At 48.8% G+C, this 18,394-nt stretch overlaps 1 protein-coding gene across 1 annotated transcript in view; it reads right to left on the bottom strand.

Annotated features, from left to right (window-relative positions):
- Nucleotides 1-4,063, bottom strand: part of NAA80 (N-alpha-acetyltransferase 80, NatH catalytic subunit) — a 34,412-nt gene extending 30,349 nt beyond the window's left edge. Inside the window, exon 1 of the mRNA XM_086936814.1 lies at nucleotides 4,010-4,063. The gene's annotated coding sequence lies outside the window, so the exon portion shown is untranslated. The remainder of the gene's footprint in view (nucleotides 1-4,009) is intronic.
- Between the last annotated feature and the right edge of the window lie 14,331 nt (nucleotides 4,064-18,394).

Genomic DNA, 18,394 nt, shown 5'->3' with positions numbered 1-18,394 from the left:
CTGAGATAACTTGATCTCCCATAGGGAAAACATTTTTCTTTACTTGATAGTTACCATGAAAGAAACATGCAGTATTGGGCCCCATTTTTTTTCTTTCAAAATTTGATTTGGGGAGAAATCACTATCCAACCCTCGCACAGCGATACAGAGGCAGAAACTCTTTTTTCCACTTACAACATAGGGTTAGAATTATATTTTCAATGGCTGCTTTTTGATCCTACATGGCTCATGTGTCTTGCAATGTGCCATTTATATGATGTACTTATAGAAACCTCTGCACCACATACAACTCCTGCCACTAGAAATCCTACACGAATTAGGGGCTTATTATGAGTACGGTAGTTCTAGGACCGCCGCACTCAAGATTGCGGACCGAATACCTAGCTCCGCCTGCCGTATTAGGAGTGCTGTGGTTGGCCCGCCAGCAGCCCGCCACAACACCGCCGACACTGCCAGGATCCTGAGTCCCGCAGTGCCGGCGGTGTTGAAATTGGGGAGGAATGAAGTCTGTACCGATCCCAGCACCGCTGTCCATATTACGACTTGCCCTTCCGCAAGCCTTTTCATGGAGGTGATCCCGCCATGAAAAAGATGGTGGAAAGGCAAGGAGGGGGCCCCAACAGGGTTCTGGGACAAATCTGCCCAAGGGGGTGGCACATGTTGTTATCACCTACAATTGCAATTTCATGCGTGCACTGTGTGGCATGGACAACATGGTGCATGCCACACAGTGCATGTACGTGGAGCAGGCTATCTCATAGCAGCAGTATGTGGTATAGGCTCTCCTAACATACCACTGCCATGAGAGCACTGTAGCACCACCCGCCTACCCTGAATTACAGTCATAATCCAGAGGGCTGCTGCAAAACTGGCTTGGTAGTCCTCCTGTGAGTGCAGCAGTGGTAGTCTCATAGAAGGACCACCAAACTCATAATTAGACCCTTAGTACTGTTGGCTGTAAGAAGGTGCCATCATGCTGTGACGGGCTTGTGAGCAGGAGCACGGATTCACATTGAGGATACTAATGCAATAAGTAGGGGCTCACGTACATGGTAAGTTGGAGAAGAACATTATGGAACACCTATGCTGCCGGACAAACAAGCATTAGCAAAGCCAACAGGATCGTTGTTACACACTGACGTGCACTAACTCACACGCAAGAATTGCTTTGACAATGCTTGTGTCTAGCTACCAGCTAAGCTCCGATCATAGTGAAACAGGAAAAAAGTGTGATATTTATCAAACCAACATACTTTGAAACCACAGGGATCGGAATTCACTGCATACGATAAAGAGTACCCAATTAGGGTCACAGACCTTTATAAATTTGGCGTAACGTGGTGATTTTGCTGATTACTGCATCCAAATGCTCATGTTTTGTTATTTATTGGACATTATGGCCCAAAAGGTTTTCTGACATTTATGCAGGCTGAATAAGACTTATCACATAACTTTTAATTGCAATATTTGCGGTAACTCATTCCGTAATTATTTTGACTGAGCATAATGGTTAAGATTTATTGAATGTATTCCCAGTCCCTTAAAACCAGTGCCATGTTCTAACGGTCCACTAGATGTAAGGAGTGCTATGTGGAGAAGTGCGGCTCAATGGTTAGAGCGGCAGACCCTGATGCAGAGGTCTGGCCCGGGACCAAGGTTCAATTACCGCCTCGGCGGATCTTGGGCTCATAATTTCTCGGACCTGATTTCTTGCCTCGGTGCCTATTCTAATCATGGGTCCCACACTGCAACTCTGGGCAATAGCTTAATTAGTCTCCACAACAGCCCCCAACAGCGCTGGGGATGCCCAGGAGTGGACATTTCACGGGGAAAAACCAGTAAGGGTTCCCTAGTGGTATGAGTACAGCGCCAGGACACTCAGAAGTATCAGTGTGCTTTACAAGTACGGCTACATCTACATGTTCTCCTGTTCGCTCGCTATAACAGTAATCGTACGGCCAGCTGGTATCGCAGTCTCACCGGTGTCACTGAAGGAAATCGGAAATAATCTCCTGCTGGCAACCTAGGAGGACACAGTTGGAAGTGTTCTTTCTTGCAATTTTCGGAAACTAAACATTTCCCTGATGCCTCTGAAGCCCTCCTGAGCACAGAAGACTCCATGAACGCTTCCATGTGCGCTGTTGCCATTTGCTTGGCCCATGCTGGCGTGTTTCTCAGTACTCAAGGGCTTTAGCGATGTTTCTTACCCCCCTCTTCCTTCCACCTCTGCATATCTCTTCCGTGCACATGCACACCGACCTGAGTGAAATTCTCCAGATACAGCAGAGCCAACTCGGGGCGCGTGCGCTTTCTATACTGAGAGAGACAGCCCGTCTCATGGTAGTTAAGCAGTAGGCCCTTTTAAGGAATTTCGAAAATATGCAGAAAACCTTGTTCCTTGCCTGGGAGGAGCTACATGTTCAAAAGCAGCTGTGAGCTGTTGGACTCCTCTGGGGCAAACTCTGGATTCCAGTGAAATTCAGGGCCGGACAAGGAACCAAAACCGCCACTAGCTAAGTGTGTCTTACCACCAACTTAGATAATGCACCGAACGTACGAGCGCAGCAAGCAAGCCCCCTACCACTAAGGAGGGTTGGGGAGGGAGATTCTCCCCCTAAGAATTAAACAAACAAGCCCGCAAGTGGTGCACCTTCGCTGCAAGGAATGCAGCTGCCACCCTGTGCGCCGAAGCTCACTCCCGCAAGCAAAATGCTGTGGGAGTGAGCATTTGACGTGCGCCCACCAATACCCATTTGCAGCCTCCCTTTACAGATTGACAAAGACAAGAGCCAACCAAATGCGAGGGGGGAGTCAGACCCACACAGAAAAGTTTAGACTGATTACATGAATCCTCCTATAGAGCAGCACATGCGCGCTGCACTAGGCTCAACCTAAAAATGGGACTCATTAACCTAGAAAAAATAGCAGCTATGTAGCTGTAAAAGAGTTGCTTGTGGCTAGTCTATACAGAATATGTTTCGTAGGATGTGTAGGGAAGTTTCAACAACTTGTTGGAAGCAATGTTCAGTAGAGAGCATTTTGGTGTCATGCGTGAGTGACCAGAATGCAGGTATTTTATTGTCTTGGTTCACAGTGCTTAATACTTTGAAGAAAAGTGAGAGAATGAGTGTGCTTACTTCACATTTAGTTGTTCTGAATCACTCTCCTGAATTACCAGTTAACCCATTGTCACTCATTTCCCAAGCATGGGTTTTCTTCTTAATAACCTTCACGTTAGTTAGTTCAATGAGCCTATATAAGACTACAATTCCCAGAATACTCTGCTTCTTTTGAGGGGATTATGATGAAGGTAAATGCCCCATCATCAGTAGCCCTATGTACTGGTAACACTGCAGCACAACGTGTGAACTGACTATTACATTCTCCCCCCCCCCCCCCCTCCCAGTACATGCATACATTGACTGTCAGGCTCCATTTTACAATCTCCACCCCTCGTGATTCCAGCTCCTTTCCTCTGCCATATATTGTCCCCCAATGTATGGGTTACCGGAGTAAATGTTTTCCAAATCCCGCACTCGGGGATCTAAAACACAGTCGACGTGATATTTTCGCAGCTGACAGCCCCTCCAGTGTTATCGCTAGTCGGGCTACGATGACGTTCAGTTTACGCCATACAGTTATGACGTAATATCTGGCAGGGCTCGCTGAATAAAATCGAGCAAAGCCTTTTATGTTTTTTACTTTAAACTTGTAATAGTCGACAGCGAAAGTTCGTTCGTGTTGTCGGGGAAGAGGGACTGTGAGCGGATTGTTAGTAAGGGGCCTCGAAGTAAAGTGTTCATTCACGCATGCAGCCACGGTCTATATCGGGAATAAGAGGCTCTAGCCGGGGTTATCAGAGACTCGGAAGGGCGTCATATTAAAAGCGAGCTCAACGAGATGAGGGAGGAAATACGGACAAGGAGCAATCCTCAAGCACTGTTTCGAGGCAGACCACCGCTGGTTAAGGAGGGAGAAGAGTTTGATTCCCTTAAATAAATATACTTACATGGCTGGTAGTGCGAGCCGCTCAGCGACCAACTCTGTTTATAATTAGTTCTCGGGGCTGCACCCTGCCTGCCTTCCTATGTATCTCTCATTTCAGCAGTAGCTAGGTTCCAGCAGTGCATCAATCTGCTGCGCCTCCTGCTGGACCGGAGGACACATCACACCATTTTGCTGTTCAGGCATATAGGAAGATCTGGGAGAATGCGAGCTCCAGTATATATATATTTTTTGCAGTTTTATATAGCGCCAATTGAGGCGAAGGTATTGAGGCGCTTTACTTGAGCACCCGTTACATTACACGAGGACACATTCTTTTTTGGTAGGTACACGGCAGACATGCCAACCCTCCCGATTCAGGCGTGAGACTACCGATTTCAAGGTTAGTCTCCCGCCTCCCGATTCCTGCAAGCAAAAACCCGATTCCTCCGGGGTTTTAGCTGACAGGGTTTGGTATTGTGTGAAGTGCTAATTCTTCCAGCAATATTCAGAGTGGCGATGCAGGGGCTCTAGAAGGGGTGAAAAAACCAACAAAGCGTCATTAACAAGGCAATGGTCTTTTAAAGACCTGTGAAGTACTGGGGCGGCTGTGTGTGTGCCAGGAAGCTGTTACAGCCCGGGCTGCCACACCGGCAGGCCCGGACTGGCCGTTGAGGGCACCGGGCAATTCCCCGGTCGGCCGCATGGTTGGGGGCTGGTTTTGGGCCCCTGGGGCCGTTTTTGTTACAGGGCCGTTATGCTGCAAAAACGGCCCTGTAACAAAAACGGCCGAAAACCGGCCCTGTCACAGAGCGCGGTCGCACCTTTCCCCCCTTCCCTCTCCTCCCGGAGGGGGGGAGGGGGGCCGGCCGAGCACTCTGCCAGGGCCGGTTCTGGTTCCCAGTCCGGCCCTGCACACCGGAGGGGGAGGAGGAGTGCATGCACTGCCAGCAACCTGCCAGACCAGTGCACAATACTTGCATCACCCTCTCTCTGCCTGCCATTGCGCTCTATGCATCTGAAAGGTAAAAAAAACGCGCATTTGCGTTTCAAATGTCCGATCCTGCAGCAACACACTTCCAAAGCCCATACATACATAGTCACATCAGGGCCACAAGTACCCCCCCGCCCTACAATGCCCAAACCCGCAAATAACACACAGACGCAAGTGTTAAGTTTGGGAAAATTTGCTGCAGGTTTATTACATACAACATATGTAATGATGGTGGGTTAACTTACGGGCGATCCTAAGGCAGGCCGCATTCTCGCCACCTGCCCGCCTGTTGAGCCAAACAGCACAGTGGCGAACCACCCAACTGCTGCACAATTACCTTAATTATACTAGACACGCCCTTTGCGAGGCGTGACATGGCAAACCCCCGGTTGCACAGGCCCACAACCGCCCAAAGGACTACTGGGGCGCCAACACGAGTTCCTGCACCTCCCATGAGGTTACAGGTTAGGCTCTGGCACCCCTATGTGCCCGCTGAAGTACAGTGTTTGCATCTCTCTTCTTCCGGATCGCCCAGTAACTCCGCCTGCAACGATAAAGCCAGCAAAACACACTAGGGTCTTGACTCGTCACTCAGCGCGGCTGAGTCAAACTGAACTATAAAACAACACAAGCGCCACTGCTGAGAGATTCTATTGACCAACAAGGCTTAGTACATATGGAGGTTTAGAATAAAGCATAAACAACCTGCTCAATTTTTTAGCAACATAAGGAATTTATTCCCTTTTCAAAATTTTTCATTGTTTGTAACACAATATTTTTGGTGCATGGAAAAGACAAACATTTTTTATATATACACAATAAACAACAATATCATGTAAAACAACGTAAACATTTGCACACTTCAAACATACGTGGCCTTCCAGTCATACAACACACATTCATACACAGTGATCAAAAAACAACAAAGAGAATGTAACCACGTATCGGTCATAAATCAATTGAAGGAATCCCTTGAAGTTTTTGCAATTTCTAAAGTCTTTTTGACATAATTTCAAAACGAGAATCCGCTTCTCTAGATGATAGTAAAGGGACTTGTTTTAGCGCAAAACATGTAGACCAGATATGGGGGAAGGATGGTCGACGCGTTTGGAACCCTTAAGAATAGCGGGGTTCTCCTCAGGACCTAAATTGGTTCTGTGAAAACAATCAGAATGAGGTGCTTAGTGCGGTAATATTACAAATGGGAAGTGAAAGACACGTACCCCGAGTCAGACCAAAGCCTACCTTAGCCATTGAACCAAACATGAAAGAAATTCGAAGATGTTAATTCAAGAGGTTTCACAGTAGAGTGCACACAGGGGCTGTGAATAAAAGAAATAAACAAACGCGCTGAGTATCAAATATCTGGAGCCCTCAGCTAAGTAAGATGTGCGGTGGAGGGGCTGTTACCTGCAATAACGCCGGCTGCTAGCTAGCCGTCGGTTCCATGCTTCTCCTCACTCGTGGAGAAAAGTGCTGCTTCGCCGCTTAGTCGCTGCTACGGGGAAATGAACATTGGCAGTTAGAATCTTGCTTGCATGAAATTGACGTTCCAAATCGTCGCGGGCACCGCGTTGGGTTACACACGTACCGGGGAGAAAAAGGAGGCCTCCGTCCTTGAATTCGTGGTGCAGAATGAATCACGACTGCTAGCCGTCGAGAATGGCACTTCCTGGTTTAAAGAGCTCCCAGGTGATTCTGGGACTTGTAGTTCACATATGGTGAGAAAGACGGCAAAGAAGTGTGTCGACTGTTCTCTGGTGTTCATCTGTCTGCCTAGACAGTTCAGGTGTTAGATTTATAAATCTCTGACATCTCATTTAACCCTCGCAAGGCAGTATTGAATTTCATTATTAGCAATGCCTCACGCTGGGCTAGTTTGGCATCCAAGTCGCCACCCCTTGGATCTTTTTCAATCTTGGACAGTACTGTCCATCTTAAATCAGTCTGCTTGTGTTTCATATTTGCCCAATGGTTGACTAATGGGGCATTTTCAACTCCTCTCCGGATTCGGGATTTGTGCTGTGTAATCCTGCTCCTCACTTCTTGTGTGGTTTTTCCGATGTAGACCAAAGGACACGGGCACAAGATGGCATAGACCACATTTTTAGTTTTACAGTTCGTGAATGCGTCATGCTTCCAATGAATATTTTCAAAGGTGAAAACAGAGTCCTCAATAGTTTCATTGCAGCAAATGCATGTTCCGCACTTGTGGTGACCTTTGGTGGGAGGTAGTCCAAAAAGGCTTTTTAATGTTGGTGCTTTTACTGACGGGAGGGCAGCTCTTACGATGTGATTGGCTATGCTTTTTTCTTTTTTGAACGCAAACAATGGGGGTGCAGACAGGTCTTCATGGAGGTTTTTTAATAAATGCCAGTTAGACAAAATCAATTTTTTATGTTGGTTTGCTGCTGGGCAAAAAGTGGTGACACATACCATTCTTCTGAGGTCTTGCTTAACTTTCTTTTCGAGTAAGGTCTCTCTGGGGGTCCACCATGCTCGTTTAAGAGAATTCTTTAATAGTTTTTTAGGGTATCCCCTTTGTATAAGACGGTCTTTTAGATGGCCAGCATGCTTGAAATATTCCTCTTTTGCAGAGCAATTTCGACGTATCCTAAGGAATTGTCCATAGGGTAAGTTTTGTTTCAGATTACGTAGATGGTTACTGGTGAAATGCAGTGCTTTATTTCTATCAGATGGTTTTCGAAATAAAGTGGTGCTTAGTCCCTGTGCTTGTGGTTGAATTTCCACGTCAAGAAATGTAATGGATTCGTTTGATGCTGTGGCTGAGAATTGAATGTCAGCAGTTCTTGAATTAAGCCATTCAACGAATTGGTTCAGTTCCTCATGGCTTCCTTTCCAAATTAGAAACAAGTCATCTATATAGCGCATGTAGTTGGAAATGCGATGGCCGTATGGATTGTCATTGTATATGAATTTTTCTTCGAACAGTCCCATGAACATTATTGCCAGCTCTGGGGCAAAGGGGCAGCCCATCGCTACCCCCTTTATTTGAAAAAAGAACTCTGAGTCGAAGGTAAAGAAGTTCTTCTGCAATGCTAAGCGAGCTAGGTCAAGGATGAAATCAGTTGGGACTCTAACTGGTCTCTCCCGATTCTCCAAAAAGATGGTTAGAGTTTCCAGAGCTTGTTCTTGTGGAATTTGGGTGTATAAGGACACCACATCCAGTGTAACCAATAGTTGATTCTCACTGTCGAAGTTGATTGAAGCTAATCGGTTAAGAAACGCAGTGGTGTCTCGCAAGTGGGCTGGAATAGTGTCAATAAAGGGCTTTAGAAAGAAGTCGATGTACTTCGCCACCGGTTCGAAAAGTGACTCACAGCCAGAGATTATTGGGCGGCCGGGTGGGTTCACCTCATCCTTGTGCATTTTAGGGAGAACATAGAACACCGGGGTTCTAGGACTTTTGTTTTGTAGAAATATCAGTTCTTTGGGCCCAACAAATCCTTGGTCAAAGCCTCTCTGAATTATTTCAAACATTTGATTTTTAATGTCTAGAGTGGGGTCCTTGCCGAAACTTTTCGAACCGGTGGCGAAGTGCATCGACTTCTTTCTAAAGCCCTTTATTGACACTATTCCATTGCCCCATTAGTCAACCATTGGGCAAATATGAAACACAAGCAGACTGATTTAAGATGGACAGTATTGTCCAAGATTGAAAACGATCCAAGGGGTGGCGACTTGGATGCCAAACTAGCCCAGCGTGAGGCATTGCTAATAATGAAATTCAATACTGCCTTGCGAGAGTTAAATGAGATGTCAGAGATTTATAAATCTAACACCTGAACTGTCTAGGCAGACAGATGAACACCAGAGAACAGTCGACACACTTCTTTGCCGTCTTTCTCACCATATGTGAACTACAAGTCCCAGAATCTCCTGGGAGCTCTTTAAACCAGGAAGTGCCATTCTCGACGGCTAGCAGTCGTGATTCATTCTGCACCACGAATTCAAGGACGGAGGCCTCCTTTTTCTCCCCGGTACGTGTGTAACCCAACGCGGTGCCCGCGACGATTTGGAACGTCAATTTCATGCAAGCAAGATTCTAACTGCCAATGTTCGTTTCCCGTAGCAGCGACGAAGCGGCGAAGCAGCACTTTTCTCCACGAGTGAGGAGAAGCATGGAACCGACGGCTAGCTAGCAGCCGGCGTTATTGCAGGTAACAGCCCCTCCACCGCACATCTTACTTAGCTGAGGGCTCCAGATATTTGATACTCAGCGCGTTTGTTTATTTCTTTTATTCACAGCCCCTGTGTGCACTCTACTGTGAAACCTCTTGAATTTACATCTTCGAATTTCTTTCATGTTTGGTTCAATGGCTAAGGTAGGCTTTGGTCTGACTCGGGGTACGTGTCTTTCACTTCCCATTTGTAATATTACCGCACTAAGCACCTCATTCTGGTTGTTTTCACAGAACCAATTTAGGTCCTGAGGAGAACCCCGCTATTCTTAAGGGTTCGAAACGCGTCGACCATCCTTCCCCCGTATCTGGTCTACATGTTTTGCGCTAAAACAAGTCCCTTTACTATCATCTAGAGAAGTGGATTCTCGTTTTGAAATTATGTCAAAAAGACTTTAGAAATTGCAAAAACTTCAAGGGATTCCTTCAATTGATTTATGACCGATACGTGGTTACATTCTCTTTGTTGTTTTTTGATCACTGTGTATGAATGTGTGTTGTATGACTGGAAGGCCACGTATGTTTGAAGTGTGCAAATGTTTACGTTGTTTTACATGATATTGTTGTTTATTGTGTATATATAAAAAATGTTTGTCTTTTCCATGCACCAAAAATATTGTGTTACAAACAATGAAAAATTTTGAAAAGGGAATAAATTCCTTATGTTGCTAAAAAATTGAGCAGGTTGTTTATGCTTTATTCTAAACCTCCATATGTACTAAGCCTTGTTGGTCAATAGAATCTCTCAGCAGTGGCGCTTGTGTTGCAACGATAAAGCAACACATTAAAAGCTCCCCAAGAGCCCCCCCCCTCAATCAGACACTCTGGGTTCGAGGAAGGGTGGGGAAAGAGTGTCCCGTCGAGACCGTTGCGGCGACATCCGGAGCGGCAAAGAGGCTTCCCAACAGGGCCAGGGGGGTAATGTACCCCTGGAGGCTCCTCCTAGCCGCCCCGGACGTGCGTCATGGACATGCCTCCTCCCACAGGGAACAGCCTGCCCGGGGGAGGAGTGGCTGGCCATACGTGGGCGGGGGCAGCCTTCCGTGACTAGGAGCCCGCCCTCCTGATGGCCACTGCGTGGCCTCGGGCAAGCGCATAGTCACATCAGGGCCACAAGAACCCCCCTGCCCCACAATGCCCAAACCCGCAAATAACACACAGACACAAGTGTTAAGTTTGGGAAAATTTGCTGCAGGTTTATTACATACAACATATGTAATGATGGTGGGTTAACTTACGGGCGATCCTAGGGCAGGCCGCATTCTCGCCACCTGTCCGCCTGTTGAGCCAAACAGCACAGTGGCGAACCACCCAACTGCTGCACAATTACCATAATTATACTAGACACGCCCTTTGCGAGGCGTGACATGGCAAACCCCCGGTTGCACAGGCCCACAACCGCCCAAAGGACTACTGGGGCGCCGACACGAGTTCCTGCACCTCCCATGAGGTTACAGGTAAGGCTCTGGCACCCTTATGTGCCCGCTGAAGTACAGTGTTTGCACCTCTCTTCTTCCGGATCGCCCAATAACTCCACCACAGCCTGTGCGGTGGTACCCGCTGCCGCACGGGCCCCCCACCACTGCTACCCTTATTACCTGCAACCTTTGTTCATGAGTGCCTCTTTCAAATCTAGGAGGAAGAGGTCTAAACCAACAGACGTGAGATGAACACCGTCCGCCTCAAAATAGCCTTTGACTTTATCCTGAATCATGTCATGTTTGATGAAGCCTAGACCTCTACGGAGGGTGAACTTTTTCATGGCTCCATTGACTCGCCTCCTAGACCTCTCAATTGCCTCCCTAGAATTGGCGCCCCGCCAGAATCTCCTAGGCACTATTTCAGACCACCAGATCTTGCATTCGCGCATGAGCCCACAGATGACCCCCAAGTCAGTCTCCATCTTTTGCAGCAAAGTAGATCTCCCCAGATTTGTAAGATCATTGCCACCCAGGTGAATTATCAAGTGCTGAGGAGGAGGTCCTGCTACAGCGAGGGCTTCCCGCAGCCGGTGCAGCAAGCTATTCCAGCGCATGCCAGGAAAACCCAACCAAACACAGTCCATGCTCTGAAAGCCGCGAGTCCAATGCCTGATCGCTGCCCACCGGCCCAACCTGTCGACCATGGAGTGCCCCACGGCCCACACTCTTGACCCTGCCAAAGAAAGACGCAATATATTCACGAATGTTTATTGAGACATATTGCACAGCAAAGTGGCATAACTGCCAAAATCACAACACAGCAAACAAATTATACAAATGTGCATGTTTAGGAAAACCAGTTCAGGGTCTAATGTATCGTTTATAACAAGAAGACTCCCAACGCCCTACCATTTGAACTTTATCTGGCTGCAAGCCCGCTCTGAAAGCAGAGGTAGCCGCCCCTATGCGGAAGGAATGGCTGGAGAACTTTTTCCCTTGTTTCAGCAAACCAGCCCGATCCAGGCAAGCCAGCATAATTTTATCCATCTGATACTTGGTCAGGGGGCTAAGATCAGAGTGGACAAGAAGGTAACCCAATCCCGCAGGCCTGAGTGCCAGAAAAGCTTGTAAGGCTGACACCGGGCAGTAACGGGGATCCCTGAGGGGGGCCAAACTAATGACTGACCCTTTGCCAGCCTGGTCAGTCTTGGACCGTCTGAGCGTGATGGACAAACCCTACTCAAAAGACACATCCGCCACCCCAAGGGTGTCCCCAGAGAGATCTGCCTTGGAGCGAGCAACTAACTCACTGCTCCGAAAAGCCCCCAAAGAATGCCAGGATGAAGGCTGCCGCGAAGAGGGCCGCCTCATACTGTGAATGTACCACCGACTGCAAGACCGCTAACATGGCCTGCAGGGAGGGGAAGTCTATGGGGGACCTGTCATCAGGGATCTTAGGTTCTTCCCGCGCTCAACCTTTCAAAGCAGCCCTGATTTGATTTTGGGTTTTCGAGAGCGCACAGCTACCCTAGGGCATCCCGGCACTAAAAAAGACCACGGTACTGAGGGAAGGAAGGGACAGGGAGACGAGCTCAGGGGAAAAGGAGGGTTTTTAGGCGTTTCCTAAACCTGAGGTGGTTGTGTTCTTGCCTCAGGGAAAGAGGAAGGGCATTCCAAAGTCTCGGAGCATTGTAGGAGAACAGGCGACCGCCTGTTCTGGCCTTCCTAATTCTAGGGACATTTGCAAGGGAAAGAGAATTGGATCTTAATTGTCTACTTGAATGTTGTTGAGTCACAAGTGTCCTGAGTATGGGAGGGCCTTCGTTGTGCATAATTCTATGGGCAATGCACAGGGTCTTAAAATTGGCCCTCTCCTTTACTGGCAGCCAATGCAGGCTTCTAAGGGCTGGTTTGGCCGAGTTCCTCGCTGTGGTTCCTGTGAGGATTCGTGCCGCCGCATTTTGTGCACATTGAAGTCTATGGACTACCGAGGCTGGAGCCCCCAGATACAGGACATTTCCATAGTCCAATCTGGAGTTCACAAGCCCCTGCATCAGGAGTTTCCTGGACTGGAGCGGGAGTAGGTGTAGAATCTTTCGTGCCATCTTTATAAGGCCGAAACAGGTTCCCGACGTTTTTCTCACCTGAGTTTTGAAACTTAGATCCTGGTCAAGCCATATCCCTAGGCTCTTGACTTCGGATTTGGGAGTAGGTGGCGTTCCCATGCATGGTGGCCAGGGAAGGGGTAAGGGGATTTTGTTAGGGGTTCCCAAAAGGAGTATTTCAGATTTCTCCCCATTCAGTTTTAATCTGGATTCGCACATCCATTGATGCACCTTCTCTAGGCAACTGCTTAGATTGGACAGGGCGTTGTCTGGTTGATTAAGGGAGACGACGAGCTGGGTGTCGTCAGCATACATTATTGATTTAATGCCAAATGGCTTGACAACATCCTCCAGGGGAGCCATGTAAACATTAAAAAGTGTGGGGCTCAGGGAGGATCCCTGAGGCACACCACACTTAAGAGGCTGAACATTGGAGGTAGAGTACCCGTCAGCAACTTGAAAGGACCTGTCTTCGAGAAAGGATGAGATCCAGGCTAAAGCGGAATCCGCCACTCCTATCAGACCAAGGCGGTGGACAAGGGTTGCATGGTCCACCGTGTCGAAGGCGGCACTCAGGTCGAGGAGGATCACTGCCACTGATCCTCCTGCGTCCATTATGCCCCTAGCTTCTTCGACCACGGCTAACAGTGCGGTGTCGGTCCCTTGTCCTGGTCTAAAGCCTGTCTGGGACATGCGGAGGAGATGATTGGTCTCTAGAAATTCCGAAAGTTGTTGATTTGCAACTCATTCGGCTATTTTGCTCATAGCCGGTAGCAGTGAGATCGGTCTAAAATTAGATGGATCTGTGGGATCTAGGTGCGTTTTTTTTATGAGAGCCTTAACTGTGGCTTTTTTCCAGTTCGCCGGGACTATGCCATTTTTAAAGGAGGCGTTGATCAGATTGGTGAAGAGGGGGGCTATAGTGGAAGCAACTAGCTTCAATTTACTAATGGGGGCTGGATCTGATGGGGAACCACTTTTGACTTTGTGTAAAACGTTAAGAAACGTTTCGATGGAGATTTGGGGAAAAAGGATAATCTCGGGGTGTCTTGGAGGGGAAAGGAACTAAGGCATGCTTGTATGATAGAAGGCGCTGGGAGGGAGGTCAGAATTTTTGCGAGTTTTGCCGAAAAAAAATCTGCCATTTGGTTACATTTTGCGCCATCCAAGTCTGGGGATGATGGAGGGTCTTGTAATTTGGTGAGGAGTTTAACTATTCGGTAGGTCTCTTTCGCGGAATTAGCCGCTGGGGCTATTCGCTCCTCAAAGTAGGAGGCCTGCGCTGTTTTTAATGCGTTTTTATAAAGCCTAATATGGGTTCTATATTCACTTTTGTCTTCTGTGTTCCAGTTCTTTCTCCATTGGCGTTCAAGCCTTTTGCCCTTCCTTCTTATTTCGCGTAGTTCTTCAGTGAACCATGGTAGTTTGGACGATTTCCTGCTGGATGGGAGAGTTTTAAGTGGCAAGACTGTATCGAGGGAGTCATTTATCCATTTATGTAGTTGGATTTCAGCTTTCACTGGATCAGGGTCTACTGTGGGTAGAGTAGAAGTCAGAGCGTGATCCCATAGGATTGTGTCCAGTTTTTTCCAAGGACGTGAAGGGGCTCGGGGGAGGGGAGTGTCTGACGGTTTACCTGGAAGTTGGAGTTTAAAAGGGACCAAAAAGTGGTCTGACCAGGGAAGGGGCAGAGGGGTTTGTACGGAGAGTTTGGAGAGGTTGGAAAAAATGGGATCCAGTAGCCGTCCTTTCGTATGGGTGGGTTCATTGTTGAGGAGTTGAAGATTGAGGGAGGCCAAGTTGGTTCGTAAATCAGTGGCAGGTTTATTGCCTTGATCATTGAAGTGGAGATTTAAGTCTCCAAGAATTGTAAAGTTTGGGGTCACGCAAGCAAGAGAAGAGATGGCGTCCATAAGTGAGTCTATGAAACACCCTACCTGTCCTGGGGGGCGATAAATTAGGGCCCCAGAAAGTGTCGTAGATGGCGGCAGGTGTAGGGAGAATAGAACGTTTTCACTGTCTAAAATGGGGCTGTCCTTAAACTGGCAAGAGAGATTGTCACGATAAATAATCGCAATACCCCCTCCAATACCCTTCGGTCTATTTAGGGTTTTAATGAGGTATCCGGGAGGAAGTGCTTGATTGATGTCCGGATCCGAGCTTGCGGAAAGCCACGTTTCTGTTAAGAACAGGACGTCTAAGTCAGACTCTGATAGTAGTAGGTGTATTTCTGTCTGGTGCTTTGGAAGTGACCTACAATTAAGCAGGGCCATCTCAAGACATACTGGTTCGGATTGGGGGGGAGGGTAATAACCTGTAGTCGCATTTTGGGCAGCCTAGAAGATCGTTTTCCGGGATGATAGTTCCGTTACATCTGATGTTTAATTGTTCCCTGAGTTGGTACAGAGTATCTTGTGAATATTTCATTCGAGGGCAGTTAAGACCAGCCTGGGGTATGGGCTCTGGGCACGGTCTGGCGCGGACGGGCGCAGACGGGCTTACCTTAGGCGCGCCTTCGGCGCGCAAACGTCGCGCCCGCTGCGCTCGTCCGCTGCGCTTCCTGGCGAGGCACATGATTTATGTTGGAGAGAGGAGGCGTCAAAGGGGTGTGGCCAACTGAGGTGGGCGTGTCTCTCGTCGCGCCTCGCCCTCGAGAATGGCGGTGGGAGAGTGACAAGCGTTGCAGCGATGAGCTCGCTGTTCGTGGACTGAGAAGTGCAAGAGGTGAGTATTTTAAAAAACAGAGTATCACACAACAAGATTTTAAAAGAAGAAATGTCTCATTCACTCCCGGCTTCCGCCTCAGGAGTCTCGTAATTCTTAGTGTCGCGCTTTCCAGCTGCGCGCACTATTTATACTCTTATCAGGGGGCGTGGCCAACTGAGGTGGGCGTGTCTCTCGTCACGCCTCGCCCTCGAGAATGGCGGTGGGAGAGTGACAAGCGTTGCAGCGATGAGCTCGCTGTTCGTGGACTGAGAAGTGCAAGAGGTGAGTATTTTAAAAAACAGAGTATCACACAACAAGATTTTAAAAGAAGAAATGTCTCATTCACTCCCGGCTTCCGCCTCAGGAGTCTCGTAGAGCTGCGCGCACTATTTATACTCTTATCAGGGGGCGTGGCCAACTGAGGTGGGCGTGTCTCTCGTCGCGCCTCGCCCTCGAGAATGGCGGTGGGAGAGTGACAAGCGTTGCAGCGATGAGCTCGCTGTTCGTGGACTGAGAAGTGCAAGAGGTGAGTATTTTAAAAAACAGAGTATCACACAACAAGATTTTAAAAGAAGAAATGTCTCATTCACTCCCGGCTTCCGCCTCAGGAGTCTCGTAGGTCTTAGTGTCGCGCTTTCCAGCTGCGCACACTATTTATACTCTTATCAGGAGGCGTGGCCAACTGAGGTGGGCGTGTCTCTCTTCGCGCCTCGCCCTCGAGAATGGCGGTGGGAGAGTGACAAGCGTTGCAGCGATGAGCTCGCTGTTCGTGGACTGAGAAGTGCAAGAGGTGAGTATTTTAAAAAACAGAGTATCACACAACAAGATTTTAAAAGAAGAAATGTCTCATTCACTCCCGGCTTCCGCCTCAGGAGTCTCGTAGGTCGTAGCCCTGATTACAAAAGACTTGGCTGGATCACCCCCCGCTCAACCTAGCCTCGTGACTAATGGCGGCCAAGTGGCCACATACCCAGGAGTGTGATTTCTTCTGTTTCTTGGCCCACACTACAAAGGCCTGTACTCTATCCTCCAGTGACAGGGCCTGCAAACCTAAGTCAGAAATGGCTTTGTGGAATGTGGACCGATGGCTCGCATAGCGCTTCCTTGTACCTGGTGCTAAGGATTTCTCCCCTAACTCTCTCAATTCCTGCTCCACTCCAAGATGCGCCAAAGTCCTGGTGCAAAGGGGGTCATCTGTCTCGCCTGTGGGCAGGCTGCCCGGAAACGGTCCCACTGAAAACGAGAAAGAGCGTCAGCCGCGACATTTGTGACCCCCGCGATGTGCCTAGCCCTAAATTCTACATTGCAGCGCAGGCTCCTGCTGACCAGTTCTCGGAGTAAGGACAGAACAAGCGGGCAGCTAGCCGTCTGACCATTAATTGCCTGCACCACCGCCATATTGTCAGACCAAAACAAGACCTTCCTGTTGGACAATGGCCTGGCCACAGATGTAATGACACCACAATAGGAAAAAGTTCAAGGACAGTAATGTTAGAAGTGATCCCTCGCTTGCGCCATGCGTTAGGCCATTCCTGCGCACACCACAGCTCTCCCAGAATTGCCCGGAAGCCCTCCCGCCCAGAGGCGTCATTGAACATACTCAGTTCGGGGCTCTCCAACCACGGGGACCTCCTAATGACAGTCCCATTAAAGTCTTTGAGGAATTCAGCCCACATCAGCAAATCTTTCTTAAGGCCCGCAGACAATTTGACAAAATGATGACGTTTGTGGACCTTGGCAGTAGCCCTGGCTAAACGTCTCACAAACACCCGCCCCACCGGGATGACTCTGGCCGCGAAGTTTAGTTTGCCTAGGAGACTCTGAATGACCCCTAGCGGTGCCTTGTCTCTACCCAGCAAGTCCTGAATGTCCTGCTTCAGTCCCAGTACCTTCTCGGCCGGGAGCCGAGACACACCCGTGAGCGTGTCAAGTTCTATGCCCAGAAAAGTCAAGACCTGAGCCGGACCTTCAGTCTTGCCCGGCGCCAATGGCACCCCCAAGTGACCAGCCAAGTCGATGAAGCAATCCAAACCTTCCTGACATTCCTGTGTGCCCTCCCTCCCAATGAAAAGGAAGTCATCCAGGTAATATGACACAGCTGTAATGCCATACTTTGCGGAGAGGGCCCATTGCATGAAAGTGCTGAATGCCTCAAAGAAAGCGCAGGAGACGGCGCAACCCATTGGCATACATTTGTCAAGATAGTACCCCTCTTTCCACTTGAAGCCCAGCAGGTGCTGGCTGTCCGGGTGCACAGGCAACAAGCAGAAAGCAGCCTCAATGTCCGCCTTTGCAAGCCAGGCCCCCTCCCCCACTCTTCTCACTAGGTCAATGGCCATATCAAGGGAACAGTATGAGACATAACAGGCCCCCTCTGGTAACCAAGAGTTGACGGAGTTGCCCTCTGGGAAGGAGAGGTTGTGAATTAACCTGTAAGCCCCCAGTTCTTTCTTGGGGACCACCACCAAGGCTGACACCACAAAATCAGGAAGGGGGGGGACAAAAACGGGCCCGCCACCCTCCCCAAGGCCACTTCCTTGCAGAATTTCTGGTCTACAACCTCAGGGAGCTCCTTGACAGATTTCTGATTCTCCGCATCCCTACTGACCCTGGGACCCTGATATGGGATCTTGAATCCTTCCAGGAAACCAAAAGTCAGGACATTCCTGTCTTTCTCATTGGGATAAGACCGCAGCAGGGCCAGCAAGCTGGGGATGTTGACTGGAGACGGGCCTTTAGAATGCAAGAGGGGGGGCACAGCTGGGTACAGCACTGGAGCGGGGGTCCTCAAGGGCAGGCAAGGGTGGGGACAAGGGGGAGGGGGGGGGCGCTGCCGGGGACAAGGTGGGCGGAACTGACATTTGAAAAGAATTACTTGTCTTTGCTTTACGCGCTGGTGGTAGCATTACGTTTGTCACAAGCTGACTCGGGATGGGACCCACCACATTTGCTACAGGAGTGAGCAAACCTACACGCCTTCCC

Source organism: Lissotriton vulgaris, chromosome 9, assembly GCF_964263255.1.
Source record: "Lissotriton vulgaris chromosome 9, aLisVul1.2, whole genome shotgun sequence".
Classification (NCBI taxonomy): Eukaryota; Metazoa; Chordata; class Amphibia; order Caudata; family Salamandridae; genus Lissotriton; species Lissotriton vulgaris.
The sequence above is the reverse complement of the archived record's forward strand: the minus strand, read 5'-3'. Positions and strand labels throughout refer to the sequence as shown.